Source organism: Corapipo altera, unplaced genomic scaffold (genome assembly GCF_003945725.1).
Source record: "Corapipo altera isolate COAL_440 unplaced genomic scaffold, ASM394572v1 180, whole genome shotgun sequence".
Classification (NCBI taxonomy): Eukaryota; Metazoa; Chordata; class Aves; order Passeriformes; family Pipridae; genus Corapipo; species Corapipo altera.
In genome coordinates, this window is record NW_020884915.1 from 2,871,279 (window position 1) to 2,881,225 (window position 9,947).

The following is a 9,947-nucleotide window of genomic DNA, read 5'->3' on the forward strand; positions in this document are numbered from 1 at the left end:
TATAGAATCAATGCCCAAATCTCCTTTGATTTCAGCAGGAACTGAGCATTTCTCCCCCTTGGTTGCTTAGTCTCTGGTTTCTTGACTTCAGAGAAATGCAGCTTTGGTTCAGGAGGTCAGAACCCTTCAGGAGCATTGTTTCCTGTACATATGTCATATCCAGAGAATTATCATATACATTTAAACCTGCTCTACTTTATACCATTAATCCTGATTGCAATCTCACCCTTGAGCCACAGAAAGGTGTTTTGGCATGGAGAAAAAGCATTTGGAATTCAGTATCCATAAAGGACACAGCAAGATACTTCCTCTGTCAGGGATGTCCCCTGGTGTGGGACTGACACGCAGAGCCACCAGAAGAGAGCCCCAAAGCTTTTCCCACTTCTTGTCTGGCAGAGTGGAAGACACAGTGTTCCTTGTTGGGAATAAGAGTATTTTACACAGAAATCAGGCATTTGTCCTGCAGGGATGCCCAGGATTTCAAGGGAGATGGCTTAATCCAGCTGCCATAGTGTATCCCTACTCTGTGCCCATACAACTGTATATATAAATATACAGGTATATTTGATATGCTTCTCACTCTCTGGCTGGGAATATCAGAGGAGCTGATCCTCCTTAAAAATCATGGCACCCAGATGATCCTCATGAGGAAATAAATGATGTGAGTATTTTATGGGATGGAGAGCACAGGCTTCAGGTGGGGTTTTGCCCCTTGATATTCTGGCCCTCCTGATGTCCTCAACACCTCAACTGACCTGGTTTCCTCTCACTTTTGCTGTTGTTGGGTCTGGGATACCACACCAACCTGCTGCATCCTCACCTCCCCTTGCTCATCTCACAGCCTTAAGCCAGTGCACTACTCAAAAAATCTTTTGTGTTTGTATAACAGGTATTTCCAAATGTTTTTATTCTCTCTAAATAGAATTTTCAAAATCTTCCGGACAAATACATGGCAATTTGAGGTGGAGATTCTCTTATATAAATAAGCTTGGGAGTATAACTATTGAGGAAAATGCATGATGCAAATCACTGTCTGGGAATGTTTTACATGATGTGAAACCTTTGATTCAGAAAATGGAAAACTATCTCTGTTGCAAACCTAATTTCTCTCTTTCCGGGCCTGAGAAAAGAAGGTACCCACCAAACAATTCTGACATTCATTTCAGCTCCACAATTCAGTCATTGTGGTAGAAAATAGATGGTACAGGAAAATGTTACTTCACAAAAACAGGAGCCTCACAGGCATAGCCTTGTACAAGCAGCAGCAACTTAATGGAGTTTAGAGTTAAGGAAAAAGTGCTGTGATTTGACTTTGGACTTGCAGGTACTTCAAAATAAAAAGCATCTGCTGTCAGATAAAAGAGTTGGAGATCACCAGCACTGGTCAAACTCTGGAATTTTCCTTCTTATTGGAAAAACTTGCTGATTGAGTTCAAAGTCTCCGGGTGTCAGCTGTGTCTTCAGGAGGGACAAATTTCCTGCTGGGACAACTCTACAAGGCTTAACATATCTGGTAATAGCCATTGGTCATATTTGTTGGGTCATCTCTTCTCTCACTGCTGCTCTGTACCTGCCTGTAGAGCAGGTTTTAATAATCAGTGTTGGTTGGGGAGAGATGTTGAGATGGTTTGAGGATGTTAAGGCACAGAGCCTGTGTTGCTTTGTCAACACGTGGACTTGGTATTGTCCTTCCAGAACACAAAGGGTTGGAAATTTTTCTTTATAGGAAATGAAGCCCACATGGGGAACACACAGTGGTTTAGGTGTGCAAGACATGGTGTTTGTTTGCTTGCTGGCATCATTAATTTCATCTGACAGAAATGCCTCATTAAGGGCTGAAAGTCATTGTAAGGTAAAGCACTGAGGGTTACAGTGTTCTGGGGATTTATTTAAACCCAAATATTTTCCTGTGTATGTGTATGCAAGTCATTAATTACTTCTTCAAGTTTACTCAGCTGGTCAGATGGATGAGGAGAATGTCTGGGTAAGACTTTTTAGGAGTTTTGTTGTTGAGTATCTGGAATTGGTCACGTTAGTGTAATGTTTTCTGTGAGAGAGCTGATTTACAAGGAAAACAGCACACAAAAGCAGGGATAAAGTTTCTGGCAGCTCTCTCCAGAGGAAACTGTTCCCTGATACAGCCATCACAGTAAGAGCTTCACAGCTAAAAATACCCCAGCTTGCCTCATCTGAAGGGCTGTTTGCCCCCTTGACTTGAGGGACAGACATGCCTGTGTGCTTTGATGGGTGGGTAATTATCTTTTCAGGAGCATTGACTGGCCACTTGTTCACTGCCAGAGTAAATCAGGATGCAAGGTTGTCCCACAGGGTCATATTTCCAACTCTGTGACTCCAACCAGTGTAGTTTGTCACTCAGTGGTTCCTTGCTGGGCTGGGGTTGGGCTGGATGCCTGTGAGATGCCCTCACTGTGCTCCCCCATTGCCCTGGCCGCAGGTCAACACCGGGCAGGGGGAGCTGGAGAAGTCCCAACCCCAGCTGAGACCATTCCCCATCTGCAGCCTTCTGAATAAAGGTGGTTTATTTTAACAGTGGCACAAACTGAAATGCAATAAAAATAGATCCTCGTTAACAAAGCTAATGAAAATCTTTCAAATATACTGTAGGTAGAGAAACTCGAGGTGTGTCTGAAAATATTAACTAAGTTTACATTTAAATATGTGTCTACTGACATCAAAACCACAAAAATTCTTGCCCAAAATCCTTACTTAAAGAGAGGAGCTTGTGTTGCTCCTGGAGTGGTGCCAGTCTGCCCATCAATAATGATGTACTGGTGTGTTGGGATCTGGAAGAGAAACTTGTCTCCCACCTGAGTTACCTGGAGGTATCTTGGGAGATCATGGTTTGTCCCTTACAATGTCTGTTTAGCTGTGACAAAACTGTTGGAGGAAGCATGTCATGCATATTAGGAAAAAATTTCTCCCTGTGAGGGTGGTGAGGCCCTGGCACAGGTTGCCCAGAGAAGCTGTGGCTGCCCCGTCCCTGGAAGTGTCCAAGGCCAGGTTGGATGGAGCTTAGGGTAACCTGAGCTAGTGGAAGGTGTCCCTGCCCATGGCAGGGGAGTGGAATGAGATGAACTTTAAGGTCTCTTGCAACACAAACCGTCCTGTGATTCTATGTGAAAACACATTTCTACTTTGAAATGTGTTTTCCTAGTTCTTTCCTAGTTTCCTAGGAGAACTTTTCCTAGTTCTCCTTGGCTCCATACCAAAGCTGTAGGAGGGAGAATTACTTAATATCCATTTAAGATGACCCACAGAATAAGATAATGAGGTGTATCATCTCTCTACCAGCTGCAGAGTGACTAAAAAGGAAGAAAAAGGGAGATGAAGCTGCACAAATTTTCTCATGGTACACACAGTTATACAAAATTATATAAAGTAGCAAAAGTGCATTTAACTTCTTGAGGATTGTGTTGCATAGATAGGAAAATGTAAAAGAGCTCCTAGTTGCAGAAATTTGGCTGTTTTTTTTAAAAAAAATTGGTCACAGTGCTGTATTTTTAGACTTCATGTTTTAAAATATTTTTATCTCCTACAGTATCTTACAATGACTAGACTTTAGTGAACATATAATTATAGGAAGATGCTCATACAAACACCTATTACATGGAGACTGCTCTGAGGTTCTAGAATTACTGCAAGTCTGCAACTGGCTTGAGAAATTGGCAGTAGAAAATGGCAAAAAACCTCTTTGAAGACCTTCCCCTTCTTCCTTGGGCCATCTGTTAATGCACTCTGTAATGTGCAGCTCTTGAAGCTGTACTTGAAGAATGGGGAGACTTTCGTTTCTATTTCCTGCTTCTGTGGTTTTTTTAGAACTTTTTGGTCCCTAAAGTGAGCACTTTTTATCCCCCTATATCCCCTTATGGGATGATGTGGATAAAGTTAATAAAACCGTGGCCAAAGGGTGCTCAGGGGAGTGGTGTCCAGTCTGAATGTGGGCTAGTCTTCTGATTACCTGATAATGGTGTCTAAAAGAAAAGTCCCTCAGCAGTCATTAAATTAATTATGATATATAACCGTGGCCAGGGAATTGAACAGAAACCACTGTTAGGACAGAAGTCTGGTTTTGTAGCTGGGTTGTCCTCTGGAATTGTGTCACTGTAGAAGGAGGCAGGGAAATATGCTGGAGATAGACTGTGTCATTTCATACCTGAGGAAATTATCATGGCAATTTGGTATGAAAAACAATCATGGAATCACAGGACAGTTTGAGTTGGAAAGGAACCTTAAAGACCATCCAGTGCAACCTCTGCCATGGGCAGGGACACCTTCCACTAGCCCAGGTTGCTCCAAGCTCCGTCCAACCTGGCCTTGGACACTTCCAGGGATGGGGCAACCACAGCTTCTCTGGGTAACCCATGCCAGGGCCTCCCCACCCTCACAGCCAATAATTCCTTCCCCATATCCCATCTAACCCTGCCCTCTGGCAGTGGGAAGCCATTCCCCCTTGTCCTGTCCCTCCAGGCCCTTGTCTCAAGTCCCTCTCCAGCTCTCCTGGAGCCCCTTTAGTCTCTGGAAGGGGCTCTAAATTCTCCCTGGAGCCTTTTCCTCTCCAGGTGAACATTCCCAGCTCTCCCAGCCTGTCTCCAGAGCAGAGGGGCTCCAACTCGCTGTCCATAGGATCATTTAGACTGGAAAAGCCCTCCAAGAGCAGCACTGCCAAGGCCACATCTACATGGCTTTTAAATCCCCCCAGGGATGGTGACTTCCCTGGGCAGCTGTGCCAATGCCTGACCACCCTTTCCAGGAAGAAACTTTTCCTAATATCCAGTCTAAACCTGTCTTCCCCATAATCCCCCAACAGCAGCCACGTCCTCCACAGCATTGCAGTGATGTCAGGGAAAGGGAGCCACCAGCGAGTTCCAGAATTCCAATTTCTAGAGGAATAACCCAGTGCTCAGGTATTATATCCACATTAGTTCTTCGTGACTAATGTTGTTGCAATGAATACCAGAGGAATTAGTAATGAATGCCCACTTACTGTAAAGTGGTGCCAAATCTATACTTAACTTGTAATGCTACTGGGAGCACATATATAATTTTCGTGTTTGTTATTATGTAAAAATATAACTTTGAGGGCTCATTGGTCTAAATTTAATTATGTAATGGCCTAAGTTAAACTGCATGAAAGATATATAATTATGGGCTGACTGCTCTATCTAATACTATTAGCTGATGTTACAAAACCAGCATTTTACTTCTATTTGTTTTACATTTGAGAGGTTTCACTTACTTTGTTTAGGACCCAAAGCAAATGGAAGTTTTGCAACAGAATCTAACAGTCAGAAAAATGCCTATAATAAAGAAGCTCTCTTTCATTCTTCCTTTCATAAATAACTTGAGATTAAGACCTAATTGATTTCGTTCTCCTGTGATGTATACCACAGTAATTTTTAATGATTTCTCTCAAGTTTCCCATTAGGAATATTTATTTTTCTTTAAAAATGCCCCAAAATATGCTGTCCTCCTAATTTACTGTCACAGCTTTTATGATGATGGATGTTGCATTGTTCTGTGGTTTGCAGAGGGCTAGACAGGAATATTAAAAATATACGACTTCATAATTTTTAGTCTGAGTTGAATACTGTCCTCTTGTGAGACATGTAAAAAATTGTGGGCTTTTTTCTTTCTTTTGTTTCAGGGAGACAGTGAAATCTGAGGCAACAGATCAAAGAGCTCATTCTCAATGTCTAGTCTGAAGGAAAAAAACCCACTTATTTAATGGGTTATTTGTTGGATTTAAAGAGATTTTAGCACAGGACACCTTCCTGACATGTTTTCAGGAATGTCCTGTCTGACAGAAGGATCCTGCTGGAGAATCATTGCTTCTCAGTATTGAAATGAGTAGGAAAGCTTAAAATGTTGTTTCTTCCACCTTGGAAGTTTAGGGCTGTGCAGACATGATAAAGAAGGTTGTTTATTTATTTATTTATTATGTATCAAGGTATTTGGTCATATGTTACTAAAACATAAGCAAGATAAGCTACTGTGGTTTTTAACTCTTCCTGGAGGAAGCCTGGAAGAGAAAAATGTTGATGTCTAATTTGGTGTGGGGTAAAACTGGGAATTATAGAATCATGGAATATCCTGAGCTGGAATGGACCCACAAGGATCATCGAGTCCAACACTTAGCACAGGACCATCCCCAAGAGTCATACCCTGTGCCTGAGAGCATCATCCTTGAGCTCTGTCAGTCTTGGGGCTGTGCCCACTGCCCTGGGGAGCCTGTTCAGTGCCCAACCACCCTCTGGGGGAAGAACCTATTCCTAAAATCCAACCTAACCCTTTCCTGACACAGCTCCAGCTGCTCCCTCAGGTCCTGTCACTGGTCACAGAGAGCAGAAGTCAGTCCCTGCCCCTCTAGTGCCCCTCATGAAGATTTTGAAGACTTGAATGAGGTCTTCCCTCAGTCTCTCCTTCTCCAGGCTGAACAAACCAAGTACCCTCAGGTGCTTCTCATATGGTCCCTCCAAAACCCTTCCCCATCTTCATGGCTCTCCTTTCGACACTCTGACAGCTTTATATCCTGAGCCCCACATTCCCTGGGATATTGAGGCTGTGGGTCAGGGGGTCCAGGGGGTGCTCCAAGGTGGGTTGGGTGTCCCCAGGAAGGCTCAGCTGTGGATTGAGGGCACAGGAGGCTCAGCTGCCAGTGGTGTGTGTGCTCAAGGAGAGCTGGGTTTTTGCACGACCGAGGGTTTATGCTGCAGGAAAAGAATGTAACTGGGGACCTTGTGAGGCTTGGGCTTTTGTGTTTTAACTGCTGATGAACTTAGGGGGTTGCTGCTGTTGTTGTTAAGGTCCTGTATCCTTGAAGTGATGGGTTTCTTTGTTTGCTCATGCCTGAGCTCCTCTTGGCTTTTTCACTCTTGGCTCTGTTACAGCAGCCTGTAACAGGCTCTGTGTAGTTTCCCTGTAAAGGAGTATATCGAGCTTAATCAGCATTAAAGCAGAGCTTACTCCTCTGCTTTGCTACAGAAAAAGGAGCTGTTTTCCAAAATTATATTGCCCATGGAGCAGCAGGATGAACTGGGCAGAGAAAACATGGGTAGTGGAATGTGATGAGCAAGTACCACTCCCCATCAGCCCTGCTATCCTTCTTCCAGGTAGAAATGGTGCTAGCAGAGAGTGTTCTCCTAATGGAAGGAACTTGCTCCTTCTCATTATGTTTTATCCCTGAGACAGACTAAAAATCCTGCATCTCATTTTCTAAATTTATAAAAAAATTCAAGATGGCTTTGTTAATTTTACTTGTGTTTGAATTTAATGTTATAGCACTTTATCATTGAATCTGGGTAGGAATTGGTTCAGTTTTTTTCTCTATTAAAAAGAAAGTTGTCTAGAAACATGTCAGTTTTGAGGTTGTGCAACCCATGACAAAATTAATTCAGTATTATATCCTGTCAATCAGTCCAAGTAATTCAAGGTTCTCTACAAGTACAAAGGACCATGTTACTTGAAATAGTTCAACAAAACCCCGATTTCCTAAGTGTGCCCCTTGCATTTGTGCAACAAGGGAGAAACTTTAACAAATCATTGGTTCTCTGAGAATCATAGAATGATAGAATGGTTTGGGACCTTTGGAAGAGACCTTAAAGCTCATCTCATTCCACCCTCTGCCATGGGCAGGGACACCTTCCACTGTCCCGGGTTGCTCCAAGCCCTGTCCAGCCTAGTCCTGAACATTTCCAGGGATGGGGCAGCCACAGAAATCTATCCCTGTCATTGAACTGAGCTCTGTTGAATCTTGTAGGGTACTGGGCACTGGGAGCCCCTTGACAAGGATGAGCAGATGGATCACGGTCAGTGGAGAGGAAACACAAGCTCTGGCTGGAGCCAGGCCCTGCCTGCTTTGTCCTCTACTTGCAGTTCCCAACTGCACTGGCCAAGTCAAAGCTTTGGGATAGAAATTCCAGATGAATTCAATATTAAGGGACTTCTAGGACAAGAAGGGAAAATCATAATCAAAGCAGGGAGTTGCGAGAGGAGTGGAGAGGAAGGGATGAATATATTTATTGGTAACAGAACACCAAGATTGCTGACCTTGCATTGCATCTCATGGGCTTAACAGCTTGGTCCAGACTCACTGTGTTGCTCAGGCCAGCACTCCAGCTCCTCAAAGAATTTTGGAGTGTACAGAGGGAGGAAACCTGCCCTCTTAGACTTGGAAATCTATAGAATGCAACTTCTCTCAAGCATGTGCAGCAAGCAGAATTTCTAGGCAGTATTTCATTTCAGTGCACAGCCCTGATGGATGCTATTCTGGGGAGCTGCTATTTTGTGTGTGAATGCTGGGGCAGAAGTCTGTAGCAGAGCTCTGTGGCTAAAGGTCAGGCTGTATGATGCTGCATCTATGCCTGGTAATTATAGAGGACTGTAATCTGCCACTGCAGTCACAATTCAGTGGCATCTTGATTGTGCAGAGAGTTAATGAAGTGAGGGAGGACTGGAGACACAAAGTCTCAGCAGCTGGCTGGGGGGGACACAGATTTCAAAGGGAAAAGCTTTTTTGTTTTGTTTTGTTTACCCTAAGAAGGAAAAACTCCAGCCTGGAGGCCCCCAAACTGTAGATCCCTGTAGCTAAACCCAGACAAGTCTTCCTGCATTTTGGCACATAGGGGAATTAAAAAAAATTCTGGATAATAGTCAATGCTGTGATTACAGTGAGGTTTCCTGGATATCCAAAAGGAGATCACAGCTGATCTGGGAAGATGTGAGAGCAGTGTTACAGAGGTGCTTTCTGCCCACCAGCACCTCTTATCTTGAAATTGTTCAGCTCTCTGGGGTGGCTTATCTTCCTTATTTAACTAAGACTGTAACACAGGGATGCAAATCCTACTCTAGCAGAGAAGGGTAGCAGACAGTTTTCCTTTTCCTCCTTTTCCTTTCCTTTTTCTCATACTCCATCCCCCCCATAGCATACCATAACCCATCTCACAAATTCCATATTTATTTGTCACATTGCTTTCCAGCTAATGTCACAAAAGCACACGAAATCAGAGCCTGGAGGTTTTACACTTAATATATTGTCTCTTGGCTCCGTATTTTTTTCCTGTTATCTCCATCAGTCACTGATTCCTTCTCAAAACTCCTTCTTCTTTAGCCAAGGGGAAACTAATGGGAATTGATGTTTCCCTCAGTACATCCTCCTCCTCCTCGCTGTACTAACCCGTCTGCTAAGCTTGTTTCCAGGTAAGTTATTCCACACTGCTCTCTTCCTTATTGCTCTCTTCTGGATTGACCTTTTCAGTGCCATGCGAACTAAAGCTCCTGCATGAATTAGTAATTCGATAACCAGAGTCCAAGCCAACTGCCTGTGTTGTCATACAGTCAAAGATTAACCGTTCAAAGTCGCGAGTGCCCTTTACATCAAATCGTTTTCACATGTAAATGCAAACTGAGAGTTGAGCTACTTCAATCTGACCTATTGCAGTGACACTGTGACAAGTCAGAGGCAGGGAGGAGAGCTGGAGAGGGAAGGATTCTGGCTGCAGCCCTGCCTCGGGAATGACAATGGGTAACGATTAATGCGGGATACATTCCTGAGCACCCTGTAAGTGTTACCAATTCTCATATTCTCCAGCTGAAAAACGCGCGTTAAACGTTTCCAAACCACTCCCAAGGGGAAGTAGGGGCCATGCAGCTGAGAGACACGCCTGAAGTGCGGTCCTGATAGGATGTCAGAGATCCTTGTCACTTCATTCCTGTGCGTTCCCCCAGCCACAGGTGACCCAGAGCCGCAGGGGGAAGATATTTCATCCACATATCTCAAAGCACAGAGGTGCCACAGCAGTGGGATCTGTTCTCTTCAGCTTGCCACTTGTGCCTGGCTTGCTTTTCCTGCAGAGGCTTAAAGCTGAGTACAAACGGAGCAACCAGTATGTGCCAGCCCCTGTCTGTAGTAACAGAGAAGGAAGAGTGGT